Below are 19,530 nucleotides of genomic sequence, written 5' to 3'. Positions count from 1 at the left end.
ATAAAGGTTCTTAATAAGCAGAAAAGCAAAATGTTGCTTAACTTTTAAAGCAGATATATTGGAAGGAAAAGTTTTAAGAGAATAAAAAATGTACCTTATCTAATAAGACATGTCAATGGAGTTGTGGTGAATTAGAAAACAATGTGATGAGCTGGTTTTTCTATGGATCTCTGACTTTCTCTGATGCATTCCCACCACTCATCCATCTTCCATCTGTCCATAATTCTAGCTCTCTAAGCAGCTTCAAATAGATGGCATCTTTAAAAGAAAATAAACAGTGCAAAACCATATTTCATTTCTTACCATCATGTACTTCCCAAAATATCATTGGCATGACAGGAAAGATGAATGATATTTAGTTCTGCTCTGGTGGCAGGTTTTAAAGGTTCAGTATTTAGCAGATCATTATGACAAGACCAAAAAGAGAGAGAGAGAAGGAAAGAGAGAGCCTTATACCACCAAGAAAGAAAGAGAGAGCCACATGTATTTGGTTGGTTCTACAGAAATCAGTACTAAATCTGGAATGTCTATGGAGAAGAGAACTAAAAATCATGGCATTTATTGTACATAAACATCTACTTTGGATAATTTAGAGAGATTTCACAAATGGTAAATTATAGTCCAATTCTTCCAAGGAGAGGCAGAAATTCAGCAAACACCATACTGTTCAACTCAGTACAGAAAGCAGACTTGGTCTCAAGAATCCCATTTTCTCCAAAGGCATATATTGAGAGGCAGTTCTGTTTTATTTCATCTTTTCCTCTCTATTCATTTAATTATATGTTACTATATTAGTACTGTTATCCACTTCCATAAGGCTTGAGAAGAATAAATATTCTTGTTCAGTTTGATGACAAGGAATGTGAGCTTAAGGTAAAACAAGAAGTTAAGGGGAAACCAAATGGTTGCACACATGTTCTGGTGATGAGTAAGAAAAATGTTACTGAGAGGCTAAAGCATGGATGTCACAAAAGGGGATCTGAACCTTAAACAAATGTGCAGGAGGAATTCCATTTGCGTTGTTTGGGGAAATTCATCATAGATGTGGCGTCAAGAACGCAGGATATGTAAACAAGGCCTCAGAAGTATCCTAAACACAGTGTATTGCATATACTATCTTTAAAAAAGATTGACAAGTTGTCATCCAGCTCCCTGTTGCAGACGGTACATGTACTGACCTACAAGCATGAGACATTTCTTACGGGAGCATTTGGTATGCTTGGAATTGGCATAAGCAACCAGCTGACCTTGGCTATTCAAAGAGCTAAGTAGGATTGGACCTGATTAATCCTTGAATGGGAAAATGCATGGAAATCCCACAACTGAAAACTACACTAGACTTTATCCCAAAAGAAGGCAATGGCACACCATTTCCATAGTATTTTCAAGTAAATTAAATGAGCACTGTGATATTAGCAACTAGACATTGCATTTGACTCAAAGAAGTGGTTGGCAAGGTCATGATATGGGTGTGTCCATATAGTAATCGGAAGCTGAGCTTGGCTCAAGGAAGTCTGAATCCTTTTAGCACAGGCCAATTGATGCCTGGCCTTAGCTTGTATATCAGAGGGACTCAAAAGCCGTGATGTACCATATGCACCATATTTGAACAGTGGTTCATTATGTACCATATGTACCAGTAATGCTGTAAATTGTGATTATAATTCTTTACTTCTTTATTTATAAAATGTATATGGCTGCCCATCTTAGATGTATAACTCTGGGCAACTAACAGCCAATTTACAAAAATGACAAAAGCACCCCAATCATAAATCATCATAATAAATGTATTATTGGCTTATTCTCAAAGAATTCCAGGAACTGTCATCCTTGCACCTCTGGAGAGTACCAGATGGGAAGGTCTGCCCTAGACCTTTTCCCCATCATGATTTATAGCATTTTCTGCAGTCATCTAACCATTGTTGTGTCTATCTTATAGTAATGAGGTCAGGCTCTACATTGCCTTAAGGATGAGTGGGTGATAAAGTCCCTAACAGGGAAATAGCCCAAAAGAACTAGTCATTTCCTGGAATATCTTTGAAGAGTCTTGAAAAATTTTGCATAGGAAATGCCAGTTTTATGTGCACAGTAACAAAAGGACACTCTGTTTGAGAATCTTGTCATTCCTGATACCTTAACTGTATCAGGAGTCGGTACAATATTGGATAGTTTCAGAGCCAGAAAAATAGTAAGACTAATCCTCATATCAGGATTCAAAAACAACACATTACATTTTAATGCAGTCTATTGAATTCCAAGTGTCACTGCACTGACCGTCCCCACACCCCCACCTTTAAAGAGTAAAAATAAAGAGATATCAGATATTGCATACCTACAAGATAGGAATGTTTTACGTTGGTTGTCAAATTTAATTCTGTGCTTGGCTCAGTATATGCCAAAGCAAGTATTGGCTATTGAGGAACAACTACTAAAAGGTAGTTGTGGTCTTAATACAACATAATTTTCAGCATAATAAAGTTTAATTAATGCAGACAGGAATATTTCTATACTTCGATGTTATTGGACAGTAACTGTTCAACATAATGTGTTAAAAGACAAAAGAAGGGTTGGTTTAACTTGAGAAATTTGATAATTTGATTTCTAATCCTTATTCTGCAAGGGTGCTCAGTACAACAGAAAAAATGTATGTACAGAGAGTTACTTATAGTGACATGTAATTAAAGTATATCTCTAATATATTTTTGTCAAGAAAGATTTCAGTTTAAAATGATCATAGTACTTGGAGTAAATTTATTACATTCAATGATACTGTACAAGCAAATGCACAAATACTGTTGTAGTATAGCCTCAGGGAAAATATATTAGGGACATTTTGCTTAGGACACTGATTTGATGATCTGGAGAACATCCTGAGTCACCTTAGATGATTCATACATCTCTGATTTGATTTAGGGGCTTAACTCCAAATCTCACAGCTTCCAAAAGGATTCTCCCAAGGATTTAGAAGAAGGGGAGGAGTGGGAAGAGGAAGCAAATTTGGTGGCAAATAAATGGAAATGTAAGAGCCATATATACACACACGCATACGTATACACGCACACACACACATATACACATACACATACATACATGCATACATACATAAAGGAAACTTGGATATTAGGTCCCCTCCCAAATGAAGTACCAGCTTTTCAGCTACCATCCAAATTTTCCCCATATGGGTATTTTCAGGAAATGAACATGGGAATAAACCTGGGGGTGGGGGGAGCAATAAGTGGCCGGATGATTGTGAAAAGACTGAAGTGGATACTAGGAAGTCATGGGAGAATGAAGTTGGGCCTAATTTTTGGTCAGCTGAATTGAGCAGATTTCCTGAGTATTTCAAAGGAAGCATTTCTTAATCCTCTAATATTAACCTGTTTTCTCTACATAATTATACTGTTGCCAGTTGTTGTAGTCTCTGAGCCAAGCTACACACAGGATGTAGGAGATCTATGACTGGTTTTCCAAAGTTTTTAAAATAAGGCAGCTGCCTTTGATTTAACCTCTCCCATCCTGTATTTCCCCAGTCAACATTTTGGGTTCTGTAGTCTTCAGCTATTAATAGCAGCTTTTAACAGTGGAAAAGTGCAGTGGGGAACTATATTCCCTGGTGTTTCTGCTCTGAACTAACTTCAGTCATTCTTGAACATGGTGTCATGTTTAGGGAAGCCAGATGTGTGCTTAGTTGCACCCCACGTCTAGGAGCTCAGTAGCATCATGCTTCATTTGAGTCATGTTACTCTATCTAATGCAAGGAAGCCAGCAAATATTTCATGCATTGCAGAAATAGATTGGGCCCAGTAGTATTCAGAACATGAACTAACTATGTAACATATGAAGGAGAGAGAGAGAGAGAGATGTGTGTGTTTTCCAAGGGACAACATATGCACTGATTCCCTTCATACACTTCAGCTGTATTCCCAGGAGGACAGAAAGAATCTAGAAACCTAGTTTTATAGAGTAGATAAACATAAGACTTAATCTGAATATCTGAATTCAAATCCTTATGGAGTCACAAAATTATAGGATTGCATTACTGTAAGGATAAAACTGGACAATCCAGCCCCAAACACTAAATGGTTAATGTAGCAGATCCAATGCATTTATTCCATTCACAATTCTTTTTACAAGGCAAAAGCCAAATTCTACAGTGTGAGAGAAGGAGTAGGTAAACTGCTTGTATAAAATGCAACAATGAACAGTAAATAGCCTTGGAAATCATTTGTTATCTTTTTCTCCAATTAAAGGAACTGCTGCAAGGAAGCATTTCTATAAACAGAGACGCATGGGCTATTTGGCAAGTTGCCTAATCAACTTCTGCCTTTCCTATTGAAAAACTCCTGACACACTTCCCAGAAAACCCAGACTATGCCCCAGAACATAGGCTACAAAGCTTGTAGCTTGTGCTTAGATAGCTTTATATCTTGTCCCATTCAAATCCCTGCCATACAGTGACAATTTGCATAAGCTTCTCCACATTGTTATATGTTGGATCATGTTCTGCGTGACAACATTCAAGGGCAAACAGATTTGCTTTCAACTTGCTTTAGCTTCAGTATTAAAGCCACATAGTTTTACAGATGTAGTGTGCACCGCAGCTTGGTAGCCCCAAGCAGCACCTGCTAGACTCCATCGGACGTAAGAGCATAACTCGCAGAAACACATGCAGCAATGTGCGGAAGACAGCAAGGAGTCTAGATAGTTGAAAGGGCCCCTTCATGATGCACAGTGAAAAAAAAAACAGTCTTGACTCACAGCAGAAAGGAACTTTGGTGACATGTACTGGTTGCTTCAATCCCAGCATGCCAGCCTTCATCCCAAATATTCGCTATGAAAAATAATGACATATAAAAGCATTTAACATGCTGTAGGAAGCAGGGAAACCACTTATTGTTAGAGAGTACATTTGTAAGATTTTAATTTGGTTAACTAAATGTCCCAGGTCATTTAATTTGGGAATATACAGCACTGTTGAATTATAAAAAGCAAGTTTCTAGCAGCCAGCCAGCCGCAGCATTTTTGAGACATGCACTTACTTTCCTGCTCACTTTTCCTGTCTCCCACTTAATACTCCATGGCCAAGCATCATGCTCAGTCCTCAATGGATGGTAGCTGGAGAATGGCTACAGAATTATGGGAATTGGCCTTTAGGGAATTTTTGTTTGCTGTGTGTTTGTCCATTTTTCTGTACATGTAAAAATGTTTTTAAAACTCAGAATTTTTCCTGGCAAGTTGATATCATCTTACTGTTTTTTGGGAGCCTTGATTTGGAGTAGAAATTATTTTAATGATGCTGTGATCTCACAATTAGTTGGAAGGATTCAGCTTTATGGTTTGAATTGAATTCATAAGATATTCTTGTGAATTTGGTTGCTATTATCTTTAATATACAGTTAGAGGAATAAATGTGTTTTCTTGCAAGTATACATTAAGTACATTATCCATAGTGCTAAACTAGAATTTCTGTTAACAATGGTTAGCTGAACAAGGCATAGTGGCCTGGTTTGTTTATAATACTTGAGTCAGAATTGATGGGTTCAAGCAAAAACTATTGTCTGGGTTATATCTGAGTCATTGACTACAAACAACACAGTGCTTGGTACCCGAGTCCCATATCTGTTCTAACCTCCTTGTGTGAGAGAGTCCTCCAATCCCTTGTATTTACTTGTATCCAGTACTGTGCCAAAATCTGCACTGCAGTTTCTCGAACATTTGCTTTCCCTGCAAAATAAAGCCATTTTTCTCCCTTATTCTTAAGGCACTTTAGAATTTCTTTTGATTTTTTTTTCTTGGTGGTGGTTTTAGGCTGAGCTTATACTTGGAGGTGGTGAAGAATGCTACTGCTGATTATTTTATTGTTTTCTGCCACATACCTTCCCATCACTCTGGAAAGTGGTAGATATTTCAAGAGGAGGAGTTCCTTCATGATATTTCCCCTTGGGATTGAACTGATATGCAGAAAGACAGACAATGGTATAATGAAAGACCAAGCATCCACACACACAGTAGTCATTGGCCCCCTCATTTCTAAGTAAGGGCAAGCACACATTCACTCCATGAATATTTCACTGCCGATCTTTTTCCCTTCAAAATATTTTTTAAAAATGCATTCCCTTTTGTTGAACTGAATTACTAATAGGGAAAAAAATGCAGAAGAATTTTTATGCACACACTGCTTACAACCATTTGTGCCTAGAGTATTCGGAAGTGAATAAGATGCCCAGTTTATGCAGAAGTGCTTTCAAAAGAATCCTTTCTCTGTATGAAAATGCTGGCTCTAGGCGATAGTACTTAACAGGCTTTCTCTGATATAATCTGGTCACATATAAGGGCACTTCCACAAATGTTACCATTTCTACTCTTCAGTCCCTTAAAACAATTTGAAGTCAGCTGTGAAAATTACTGTTCTACCTCAAGCTGCAGCATGCCTTCTAACAACAACCCCTGACCACCTCAAAAGGGAAAGAAAGAAAAATAATAATAATCCAGGTACAAAAAGCCTGGCACTTTGCTTGCTGCTCCTCTTCTGCCAAAGAAAAGGGGGAACTTGATGGAATCCAGTCAATTTAATCTCTGTTCATTTTACCTGAGCTGTTGAAGGGGAGATTCAAACCTATAAGCATACCTCTTATAGGACCTTGCAGGGCAGCTGAAGTTCAGGAACTGGGAGGAGGGCTGAGACATGTGTTCCTTCCAGTGGGGAAACTTCCAAGCTCTTTAGAGCTCCAGTATTTTCAGCTAGAAACTGGCTTCAGAACTGTTCCTATTATGCTAAAGTTGAAGAGGAAGTAAAACACCTTAGTTGTTGAACAGAGATCATGGCAAGAGATCAGTGGGCTGTGGCAAACCTTTCTGTTCCTTGTCCTCAGTGCTTCAAGATGACAAGATGATCTTCACACTGCTTTTGAGGAATTGGGGAAGTAAAATTGTACCAGTATGAAAGTGCCCTTAATAAGGTTTGTATATATAGTAGTACATTGCTAGTATGAAGGTCTCATGTATTAGAATCACAGGGATCTAGTCAACAATGCCTGCTTCAGTATAACATTTATCTTCTTATCCTCTCTTCTGAATATAGTTATGGTACAGAGACCCAAAGGAGGATAAAAATTTAAAAGGACATATTATCAGACAAAGCTTGATAAAAGTATAAGATACTGATTGACTTATTGATTGATTATCTGCCAAGTTGTTGTCAACTCTTAGTGACCACATAGATAGATTTTCTCTAAGATGATCTATCCCTAACATGTTCTTTCATGTCTCCCAACGGTACATTCATCGCCTCTGTAACTGAGTCCATCCACCATGCTGCTGGTCATCCTTGTCTACTGCATTCTGCTATGTTCTTCTACTACAGTACTACAAAGGGAATAATAAGCCCAACAATTTCACTTTTAGCTTCTTCTTCAAATGCTTTTCATGTCGGAGACAATTACAATAAAAGGAAGATAATTAGATATGCAGACATGGTCCACTCAGATTCTTTGAACTTAAAAACACAGCAACAGTGACTTAGTGAAGGATGGAATATGCCATGGTTGATGTACTTACAATAGTCAGAATGACAAGATCAGATCTTAAGAAGGAAGCAGGGACATTAAGGGGGGGAACCAGAATTTGAAATGCTAATACAGAATCAACACCCCTTATTAGATCCTATATATGAGCTTTTACTTAGACATGACATATGCAGCCACGTAAATTATGAATCCACGTGTCTGCCATTCCTGCACATTAGGACTTTTGCAAAGCATGAATCCCCCTCTTCAAAACATTAAAGCAGCCAGGGCCTTTAAAAGACTTACAAAAGTGCTTTAAAGGCTGTCAAGATAGAGCACTTTCTATTTGCTGATAAAATAGTGAAAGTGATATGCCTACACTGCAAATACTGAGAAAGGAAAGCACAACCTACACCATGGATTGTAGCAATGGGAAAATGAACCAGTGAAAAGAATATACCAGCAGTACTTAAGAGAGATGAGGAATAGCAATAATATGGCACTTGAAATGCACTAGCTAGCTTGATGACAAAAATATCTTGATGTGAAAAATTTGTTTCCACAAGATAGCAGAAAAAAATGTTCCCTATGTCTGATGTCTCCCTCTTGCTAATAAATATACTTTTCATTAAATGTATCAGATTATGAATCCTGACATCTCAATTAATTTTTGATCACCTCTGAAATTTTTAGTTTTGTTGTAGAAATGAGCCAAATAGTATAACAGAAATGTATTTTCCACAGCATTGGCCTGTTGCCCCTATTAAATTCTGACTGTACAGATACAAAACTCTTTTAGAATAATGTAGACTTTTAGTATTTGTTTATGGGCAGATGACACAAATGTATAGTGGCATTTCAGATTCCTTTCATTTCATTTTTCCTAAAGTGATTTAAAAAATGATTGGTGCACAAAGGGTATTGAGGTTGTGTTTAAATCTGTGGTTCATGCATTCTGGAAGTCTTATTTTGAGACCAAATCTAATCATTCCAAATTGATTACACAAATACTATAGGTATTTTATTTCTCTTCTGTTTATAATATGTGGTATAGCTGATTGGGCTCTTTTGACTTTGTGGTTCTCCCACCAGTTTATAATTCAGCAGGTCATAAACTCTTAGAAGCACACATGTCCCATAAACAGAACATTGGAGTTATTATTGTATTAAATCTTTCCAAAGATGCTTTTCCTCAAAAAGACTCAAAGACATATTTCATCTGGAATTAGCCGTTTTCTAGTTTTGCTTTTATTGGAAGTATTTATTTTGTAACCCTGCCATTAAAAAAAAAAGACCATTAATTGAAGGCAATTCCAGAAGGAATAAAATTAAAACTAAAATATCACCCAAGAAAATCCATACCAAAATTATTTAACATACACAAATATACAACACACACATAATTCAAGCAATTATGCACAAGAAAACTGGTGCTGAAAAGGCAATAAAACATAGGCAGAAAATCCTTACTGCAATGGTTTTTCCATTGCAAACAGAGAATCAGAAAATAATGGAAATGTAAGCTAGAAATGTTTCAAAAGATACTGCTCTTTGTGAACTGGATGTACTGCTTGTGTAGTCATATTAAGATACAAATCTTGTGGAAAGCTCCTGTGATTTGTTTAATAGTATAGTCATGTGAAAAAGAAAGTACACCCTCTTTGAGGTCTGTGGTTTTACATATCAGGACATGATAAAAATCATCTGGTCCTTAGCAATTCTCAAAAGTAGGTAAACACAACCTCAGATGAACAACAACACATGGCATATTACACCGTGTCATCATTTATTTTACAAAAATAAAACCAAATGGAGAAGCTATGTGTGAAAAACTAAGTACACCCTTACTGCTTCCATAGGCGTGAAGAGACTAAGTAGCAGCCAGGTGCTTCTAATCAAATGCCCTTGATCAATTGATCATCAGCAAGTGTGACTACCTCTATAAGAGCCAAAGTTTTAGGAGTTTGCTGGTCTTGAGCACTGAGGTGTATTTTAACACAATGCCAAAGAGTAAAGACATCAGCAATGACCTTAGAGAAGCAATTGTTGCTGCCCATCAATCTGGGAAGGGTTAAAAGGCCATTTCCAAACAATTTAAAGTCCATCATTCTACAGTGAGGAAGATGATTCACAAGTGGAAAACATTCAAGACAACTGCCAATCTTCCCAGGAGTGGACATCCCGGCAAGTTCACCCCAAGGTCAGACTGTGCAATGCTCAAAGAAATTGCAAAAAATCCAAGAGTTGCATCTCAGGCTCTACAGGCCTCAGTTAGCATGTTAAATGTTAAAGTTCATGACAGTACAATTAGAAAAAGACTGAACAAGTATGGTTTATTTGGAAGAGCTGCCAGGAGAAAGCCTCTTCTCTCTAAAAAGAACATGGCAGCATGGCTTAGGTTTACAAAGTTGCATCTGAACAAGTCACAAGACTTCTGGAACACTGTCCTTTGGACAGATGAGACCAAAGTGGAGATGTTTGGCCATAATGCATAGCGCCACGTTTGGCGAAAACCAAGCACAGCATATTAGCACAAACCTCTCATACCAACCGTCAAGCATGGTGGTGTAGGGGTGATAATTTGGGCTTGTTTTGCAGCCACAAGACCTGGGCACCTTGCAGTCATTGAGTCGACCATGAACTCCTCTGTATACCAAAGTATTCTGGAGTCAAATGTGAGGCCATCTGTCCAACAGCTAAAGCTTGGCCAACATTGGGTCATGCAACAGGACAATGATCCCAAGCACACCAGCAAATCTACAACAGAATGGGTGAAAAAGAAAAGAATCAAGATGTTGCAATGGCCCAGTCAAAGTCCAGACCTCAACCTGATTGAAATGCTGTGGCAGGACCTCAAGAGAGCTGTGCATAAACAAATGCCCGCAAACCTCAATGAACTGAAGCAGTGTTGTAAAGAAGAGCCAAAATTCCTCCACAACGATATGAGAGACTGATAAAGTCATACAGAAAATGATTACTTCAAGTTATTGCTGCTAAAGGTGGTTCTACAAGCTATTGAATCATAAGGTGTACTTAATTTTTCACGCATGGCTTCTCCATTTTGGCTTTCTTTTTGTAAAATAAATGATGACATGGTGTAATATGCCATGTGTTGTTGTTCATCTGAGGTAGTATTTACCTACTTCTGAGAACTGCTAAGGAGCAGATGATTTTTATTATGTCCTGATACGTAAAACCATAGAACTCAAAGGGGGTGTACTTTCTTTTTCATACAACTGTATGTGTAAACTAGGAATTCTGATTTGGACAATACACTCTGATGGCTTGTTCAGCTACTCTTAGGAAGGAACCAAGTGAGAATAATCAAGCTTTTCTGAGGCGGGGGGGGGGGGGCAACGTGTAGATGGTCACTGTATCTGTGGGTCTACATTGAAAAAAGAGAAGGGAATAGTTCGAAAGTCGGTGGATTTGCACTTATGTGCAGCCTTCTGTGAGCATTCTCATCTTCTCTTCCTGGAGCTGGACAGCACACCTTCCAGCTGGCCAGTTGGGAAGCCCTAAAATGGCGCAGCACCATCTTCCTTGCTTTTCCCTCACCAAAGTTGCTTTCTGTGGTGAGAAAAAGAGTAATGTGCAGTGGCATGGGAAAACTGTCACTCAGATCAAAAAAACATTAAGGAAATGGCAATAAGGCCCATAGCAGCTTTGTTTCAGGAGGGGAGGGAAACCCCCAGGAGGCAGGACAAACCAAGAGTTCCCAGTAGGGAATAGACTGCCTTGCAGCTGCAGAGGAAATACTACAAAATTATCCTCACATTTTTTTTTCCCTTGGAACAGGAGCTAAGCTGATTAACTTCTGAGTTTAATGGAAAGGTGTATGTAATTTTTCTCTCAATATATTTATATTGCACTTGGTCTGCAAAGAGAATAGCTGTTTTCAACATTCAAACAGGAAAGATGGTTGTACCTTCCAGAAATTGATTCATCAACTGATTATCAACATTAGATCAGACATTTTCATGCTGACAAGCCATCTGATTTTAGCAAAACATAAATGAGGAATGGAAAATAATCTTTATCAGGAACACAACTGAAAAACTGTCCATTTTGCTAAACTTGTTGGTCACAGTGTGGAATTGTAAAGAGAGGCTCCACTGGACATGTCTGTGTTTCTGTGGTTTATGATTTGGGTGAGTTTCAAACATCCTGTGGCTGGAGGTGAGGTGCCAACAATACAAAAACATCATCCCTGCCCCATCTTTGCAGTTCCTATTTCTTTCCTTTCCCCCTTCCTTCCAGAATGGATGCTTAAGTGTAGAATTCTCATCAAAAGTACAGCCTGCAATCTGCCATACAAGAAGAGGTAGACATTCCATTCATGAAACAGAATTCTAAACTTGAGGAAAAGATAAACTTCCACCAACTATATGAGGCCACTGTTAGCAAACTACTATAATAAATATTATGATTAGAATAACTTAGACCCATGAACTGTTCCACAGGTTCCACAACAAATCACAAAATATATGAATGTTGCCTAATATTGACAGTGAGCTGGATGAGGGAGAAGAAATTAAATCCAGGGGTGCTATTAGTAAGGAGGATGCTGGACTCTGGGATTGAGGAGAATCTTCTTCTGGATGAGGTTGCACTCCCCCTTCAGCTGCAGGTTTGTAGTTTAGGATTGCTCCTTGACCCCAACAGTTAATGGATTTGCAGGGGGTGGTTGTGGCCAGAAATGCATTTGCACATCTGTTGAACCTTTCTGAGCTAACTGGATTTAGTGGCAATAACCCATGTCTTCATTACAACCTGTCTCAATAACTGCAATGTGCTTTCCATGAGGCTACTGTTAAAAAGTGTCCAGAAATTGCAATTGGTGTAAAATATAGTAGCCAAGCTGCAGACTGGTGCAAGGTATAGGGATCCTATAATTGCCTGGGCTAAAACAAATTGTGCTGGCAACCAACTGCCTATCAAGCACAAATTAAATTGCTGACATTGACCCTTAAAGCCCTAAAGTCCTAAATTGTGTAAGGCAGTGTTGTCCAAACTTGGCCACTTTAAGATGAGTGGACTTCAACTCCCAGAATTCCCCAGCCAGCCATGCTGGGAGTTGGAGTCCACTCATCTTAAAGTGGCCAAGTTTGCACAACACTGGTGTAAGGTCCAATCATCTCTCCTGCTATGAACTTCTGAAGATGTTTCCTGACTTCCAGAAAATCAACTATCATGTTCCCATTATTTAAGAAGATGGTTAAAACATCTTTCTTTAGCCAAGCTTGTAACCTTTAATTATTTTAATTATTGATTCTTGTGAAATTAATTTTGTTACTTTTGTGGTATTATTTAGTATTAGTGTTGTAAGCCATCAGTATTCATCCTGAAACTGAATTCATTGTGCTTATATTTTAATGTTTGTAAGATTATCTACTTTTTGACTAGAAAAAAGTTAAGTTTTAAATCTTACCAAACTTTGTTCTGAGTAGTTCTCCACATAATAAATCAATTGGTCTCCTCTTAAATGGAAATGCTGAAAAAAATGGAAGAACTTTAAATAGAAATTTTGCTTGCAAAATAAGTTAGATTTTGCAAGCAGGGATGGAGATTTGGGGTTCTGGAGGTGGTTACTAATATGATTACTGGGAATGCTGTAAGCATCATTTGGAGGGCCACTGATTCCAAACTCTTGAGTCAGCAAAATCTGCATGTCCATTTTCCCTTCCTCCTTCCCCACATCCATTGCTGTCTTGATGAGGATTGCTGAGCTGAGCAAAAGATCTAGTCCTAAAACCTGAATGACATGACACAGAGGATAGCAAGAGTACTGGTGGCCAGATGGAAAAGAGGACACAGGGTTCCTGCTCATTTCTTAGCTGTGAAAAAGAGGGAATTTCAGCAAGGAGTTTGGTTGCCATGCGATTGTAACTCAATTGATTAGCCCCCTCATCCCATTTACAACTTCTACACAGCACTCCAAGTTTCAAAACAGCATTAGAAAACACCAGTTTGGGGAATTTAGCACCCAAGGCATTCAAAGCAAAACTACACAAACAGAGATTTACGAGAGTTTTTAAAGAAAACTTCATATTTCCCTTTAAAAATCGGCTACAGTGCCAAATTCCTAAATTGCCTTTTCAACTCAGATGACTTTGAGATGCAATTTGAGGGTTCTTTGGCAGTAGGTCCTGAGAAGAAAAACGATTGGAAAAATATAACGCACCAATGGATGTTATGTATCCCCTCTGGAGCTCGGCCTGTCTCTTTCCAGGACCAGATGAATAAATATATGAAAATCATGAAAGACAGATTTTTTTTTCTTTTGCTCTAAGCACTGAATATTCAGGATAGAGAAGGTCATTAATATTCCTCCATGCCTTTGGGGCTGTGATTAATGTCTTTCCACACTCCCCATGACTTTCTCTCTCTCCCTACCTCCCCCTTGAAAACATACTTGGCATTTAGGAGTTTTAAAGCAATTTCCTCCTTTGCCCTCACCTGGGATCTCTGCTGTCCCCAAACCTCCTCCTGACCTCAGTATTGTGTTTTCATTTAAAACAGGGGTATGTCTATAAATGTCAGTCCTACAGAGCAATTAGAAGTTTGGAAAAGAGCTGTAACATAAACCAGCATTTGGGTGAAATGGATACCACCTTGCCTCTGCCTGCCGTTCGCTTGCTGTTGGAAAGAGAATATCCTGCCATTCTCCCATGGTGGCCTCGAATGGAAGACATCTGAGTGGGACTTAACCCATAATTCAGATAAGCCTCAGCATAGCTTGAAACAAAAGAGAAGCACAGCAAGGAAGAAGTTAAGCAAATTGGGCTGGTGGTTTGCCAGGGTGAGGTAGAAATCTGACCCTGGATTAGGCCTTAATAGCTGCCTGTGGTGCTGTCAGCAAGATCCAGTGTTATCTCTTGTTTCTCTGCATTTGTAAGCCCAGAGCGTGCCATTTGGTCTCACATGACATTGCCACGTTATTTATGGGCAGAAGCAATGGGGCCAGAGGGGGGCATTCATAGCCAGGAGTGCAAGAATACCCATTTGTTATACAGACAGCTTGGTAAAAGCTTATTGACAACGAGGTGCATCTCACCATTTCATCCTCCCTCTCTTGTAGCAGCCAGCCTGCTGAATGTGGTGACTTTGGCAGCCTTCCAGATTAGGGTATATTCCTGACCCAGGGGTCACGTGGCCCGCCCTGCAATCACACAATGTGGTGACTAACGCCTTGTGCTCCCAATCCTTCCATCAGGGCTCACAGAGGGAGGAAGCAAATGCTGCTTCCGAAGTAGCAATCTATTCCCACTTTCTTGCCTTCCAGACTTCTGGGCTTCCGTTATAATTTCCCACTGACATAGTTAAAAAGTAACCTGAAAGTAGAATCATCACTATACCAGCAGTATAGGGAAGGCAAGGAAGTATTACCACCATAGTAAATAAGAAGCTTTTGAGGGTCCTTATTTCATTTGGCTCTAGTTTTACAGCCAATGGCTACCCTTCACTTTGGCTTCCCTCACACTGGCTTTGACTCCGAACCTTCCAAACAGTGGTCAGTGTTCAAAAATACAAGTGGAGAAGCACATGAAGTGTAGAAGACGGGGGAAACTGACAATTTTTGCATGTTTATGTTTTTTAGGCATAGACCAGATGGAACCAGACACTCAGTTATTGGACAACTTGAAAGGGGACAATTAGCTGGCAGTTCTCTTTTCTCATCTCTGGGTCAAAAAGGGGAAGTGCTGATTGGCTGGCAGTTCTCTCCAGGTTCTGTACTCACCAATAGATAAGCATGATCACGTGCAGAGTGACTTAACTGTTTGTAGATCTATTCATACAGCAACACAGCCCACATCAATCTTGCCTGCCTTTTATACTGGATGGAGAAGGGTGAGGAGACAGAAAGACTCACTAGAAGACCCCTTTGTACTGTGCAAAAAGTATTGTGCTTGATCTGAGTGCAGGATAGGACTTCTTTGGTAGCATCTGCCTGATTCTGAATTCCACACAAGTGAAGTTGGACTGGCCCCTCCTCTGTTGTGATTTAGATAAAAGATTAAGACATTTTATTTCCCTTTTTAGTAATGTTTTCAGTTGCTAGTTATAATTTTAGCTCTTTTACTCTGGCTCTGAACAATTTCTGCTTTTTAAATGCTTTGAGATTTTATTTTGCAAACTGGCTTAGAAGGTCCCTCTTGTTATTTTAAAAAATGTATAAACCATGCTTTGAAAGGGATGAACTTGTGGTCTAACTAGGATTTTGCCTTTCAATTAATGCATTCTGCCTTTATTAGCCATTGTTAGGATACATTCTTGTTCAGGCACTTTCCTATTCCCACCCAGATGTCATTCAGAAGACATGAATTTCATTCCCCCTTGATATGAGGACTTTCAGAATCCTTGAAGAACGTATATGCTTAAACATTGTACAGTATATCCTTAATTCTAAAGAAGCACATTGTGAATTGGGAATCAAAAGTTTGAGAAACATTTCAAATTCTATTTCAACCAAAAATGTCATACAGCTGTCTTAGGCATGTCACTATCTCTAGGCATTGGCCTCACCTCCCCAGTAAAACATACTTCCTTTATATTGTTCACATGTTTTTTTCTTAACAAAACAGATGAACACAGCTCAAGTATTGCAGTATTTTTTTATGGAAGTTGGCTAGAAATGGTTAGGTGATATTTCCTCAGTAGATAGCAGAGATAACATCACAACATTAATGTGTTTTGATGGATAGACATTCTTTCATCCCCGCAGACTGGACATGGCAGAAACTCAGGGCACTTCCTCATGACATATTTGCATCATTCCAACATCAGCTCTGCATGCTGTGGATTTAGGAATAAGCAGTGAGCTGGCCATGTTTGTATATGACATTAAACTATTGAAGGTGATAAAACCCAAAGGTGCTGATTGTGAAAAGCTCCAGAAGTATCTCTTTACAGTCATCCAAATGGCAAAAATGATCCAACTTAAATAAATGCAAAATAATGCACACTGAGGGGAAAAAAAAACTTTCACAAGTACACCTATGGAGTCTGAGCTTTCTAACTAATGAGAAAAGAGATTTTGGGTTCATAGTGGATATCTACAAAATCTTCCTGTTTAGTTACAGACAGTTCAAACCATTTCAATGTAGCTAATCAGGAAAAAAAGAATGGCTATATCTAATAGACATCAGTGAATTGAATTGAATTGGATAGGAATTGGACATTTTCAGTCTGAAGATCATACTGTTTACTACTCAAGACATGAAAAACAAAGATGGAATGGTGTTGCTTTCATAGTCAGGAAGGATATAGCAAAAGTAGTAGTTGGGTACAATGCAGTCAGTGACCAAATAATATCAATTAGACTTCATGGATAGCCCTTTAATATGAGTGTTATCCAAGTTTATGCTCCAAACACAATGCAGAAGAGGAAGAGGTTGACAGGTTTTATGATAAAGTTCAGTTTGAAAATGACAGAACTTGAAAACAAAATGAGCTACTTGTGATTAGAAACCAGGATGCCAAAGTTGAAATGGTAAGGAAGAAAATATAGTTTGACTGTATGACCTAAGAAACAGAAATGAAGCAGGAGAATGATTTAATAGCTTCTGCCAATCCAGTGCTTTCTTCATAGCCAACATGGTCTTCAAACAACCAAAATGATGTCTGTATAGATGGGCATCACCAGATGAGTACATAGAAATCAACTATATTATTGCTAAAAGAAGGTGGAGGAACTCAATTATAGCATCAAAGACATGGCCAAAGGCTGATTGCGGAACAAATCATGGACTAGTCATGTGCAAGTTCCAAGTTACGCTAAAGAAGAAGAAAGCCAGCCAGTTTCCACAATATGATCTTGAGGATATACCCACCATTTTCAATAAGAACATTAGGAAGTCCAGAATCCCACTGATAAGGAATTAGAGGACTCCTGGAATGAGATCAAAGTAGTTGTTAAGGATAAATGTGAAAAAAGACTGCCAAAGACCAAGAAAGCAAACTCAGTGTCAGAACAGATTGTGGAAATTGCCAAAAAAGGCAAAGATCTCAGCAAGAAACTTAACCAAAAAAATCAGGAGTTCTCAGAAGAAACAAGAAGCAGTATTATAACAATGTATGTAAAGAGAGTGAATATGGAAACAGACACAGAAAAACAATAAAGACTTCCAAAAGGAGGTTCCAACTTCAACTTGGTATGCTATAGGAAGCCAACGGACAGACAGTAACAGATTCAAAGAAGACCAAAGAAAGATGGAAGGAATATACTGACATTCTGTACAGTACACATGTTAACATCCAAGATATCTTTGAAGATATTCCCTACTTGCAAGAACTTATTGTATTAGAAGATGAAGTTAGATTAGCACTCTGCTCATTACCAAATTGGAAGGCTACTGGAACTGATGGAATATCTACAGAAATATGGCAGGCTACAAAAGAAGAATTGATAAGAGGTGTAACCAAAGTATGCCAGCAAATCTGAAAAATGGCACAATGACCAATAAGATGGGAAGAGGTCAGTCTACATACTAATAACAAAAAAGGGGACTTAACATAATGAGCAAACTATTGTACAACATCCTTAATTTCACATGCAAGCAAAATGAATACTTAGAATCATCATAGGCAGATTAAAGCCCTATATGGAGAGGGAGATGCCAGGTGTTGAAGCTGGTTTCATAAAAGGCTGAAAAACAAACGTTAGGTTACTTGCAATTCAGATATAGTACAGGAATAACTTCCCTGGACCTGAGTTTTAGTTGGACATACTACAACTATGTGAATTTGGGCTACACCATTTCCCCATTGTTTGCTTAACCCCTCCTCATGGCTCCTGAGGTTCACCCATCCTAGCAGATCCTATAAAGGGAATGAGGGTCTAACAGCTTTATCTCTTCCTCTCAGTGTCCCAGACAAAGCAAACAGAGGTGAAATTGACAAGCTTCTGTCAACTTCCTCTTTTTCTACAGCAGGGGATAAGCCCAGTGGAAAGTACCAGGATCCCTGGGGTTGGTTTATATGTATTCTTTTTTATAGAGCATATGACACCTAGGAATTTAGGCCAGGCCAATTATTTTCATTTCTTGTTATGCATTTGAACATGAACCTGTTTGCCTGCTGTTAAAAAGGGGAAGTTGAAGTGGTTGTTCATGCTTGATGTAGGATTAACAAGTGTCTTGTGTGTTTAATTGGAACACATTTGCCTCCACCATGCTGTGTTCATAAATCACTAAATGTTATGGATATATCATCCATCTCAAGTAATATTCATACCAAAGAACCTAAATCTTCTGGGCTTGCCTTTGGACTTCTTATCACTTGGGGAGGAAATAAATATTTAACCTTACTATTACATCAACTCAGAGGCAAAACATCCCATCCAATTATCTGCAGCTCAGTGCTTTAGCTGATAAACAGGCCTAGTAAATGGAACCACCGAATGTTTTGCGGGGGGGGGGTGTACATAGATTCCACCTTCTTCTGAAATGGAAGAGAAAGGTGCCAGGCAAGCATGGAACCTCTAAGCAAGTCTGAAAACCCCTGGACAGAAAGCACAGAATGCTGTTCTTCCACTGGACTCTTCCAATTCTTGTGTGCTGCTCAACCATGCAATTAGCTAATGTTATGTGGGTGTTCTTGAGGCTTTTCAGCCATTTCCAAATGTATTGCACACACTTTTGGTTAATCTGACCACAGCTGCTTCCTAAGCAGATTTCTTTGGTGCCCTGAATGATCCAAACCCCACTGAAAGTCCATGAAAGATGCCTATTGTCTTCAAAAGGGACCTACATCAGACCTGATATGTCCCAGAATCAGTGAACTAGCAAAAGGCTTCCCTTCCAAGATAAAGCTTAACATCCTGATTAGCCACTTGCAGTCCCCTAAATGTGGGGAAGAATTTTGTCTGCTCCAGAATGCTTCACAATGTTTAAGCTGCTATGAATAAATGCCTCTAGAGCTGTGGAATTAAAACAAAAGAGTTTAAAAACTGGTGTCCCTGCATGCACATGGATGCAGAGTCCCAGCTGAGGAATCTGGACTGCCTGTGACCAGCATATGATAT

At 38.8% G+C, this 19,530-nt stretch overlaps 1 protein-coding gene across 6 annotated transcripts in view; it reads left to right on the top strand.

Moving 5' to 3' along the window:
• The window catches only part of LOC112541063 (uncharacterized), a 381,739-nt gene that overhangs the window by 109,424 nt on the left and 252,785 nt on the right, over positions 1 to 19,530 (top strand). For 3 of the 6 annotated variants that reach the window (XR_015796098.1, XR_015796093.1, XR_015796090.1), the window contains one exon: positions 6,873 to 7,572. The exons of the other annotated variants lie outside the window; for them this stretch is intronic. The gene's annotated coding sequence lies outside the window, so the exon portion shown is untranslated. Of the gene's footprint in view, positions 1 to 6,872; positions 7,573 to 19,530 lie in introns of those variants that run through there. 6 annotated transcript variants of the gene reach the window in all.

The sequence above is a fragment of the Python bivittatus genome, unplaced genomic scaffold (assembly GCF_059951505.1).
Source record: "Python bivittatus isolate LINGU-HERP-01145 unplaced genomic scaffold, Pbiv_v1 ctg000020_np1212, whole genome shotgun sequence".
NCBI classification, from domain to species: domain Eukaryota; kingdom Metazoa; phylum Chordata; class Lepidosauria; order Squamata; family Pythonidae; genus Python; species Python bivittatus.
The sequence above is the reverse complement of the archived record's forward strand: the minus strand, read 5'-3'. Positions and strand labels throughout refer to the sequence as shown.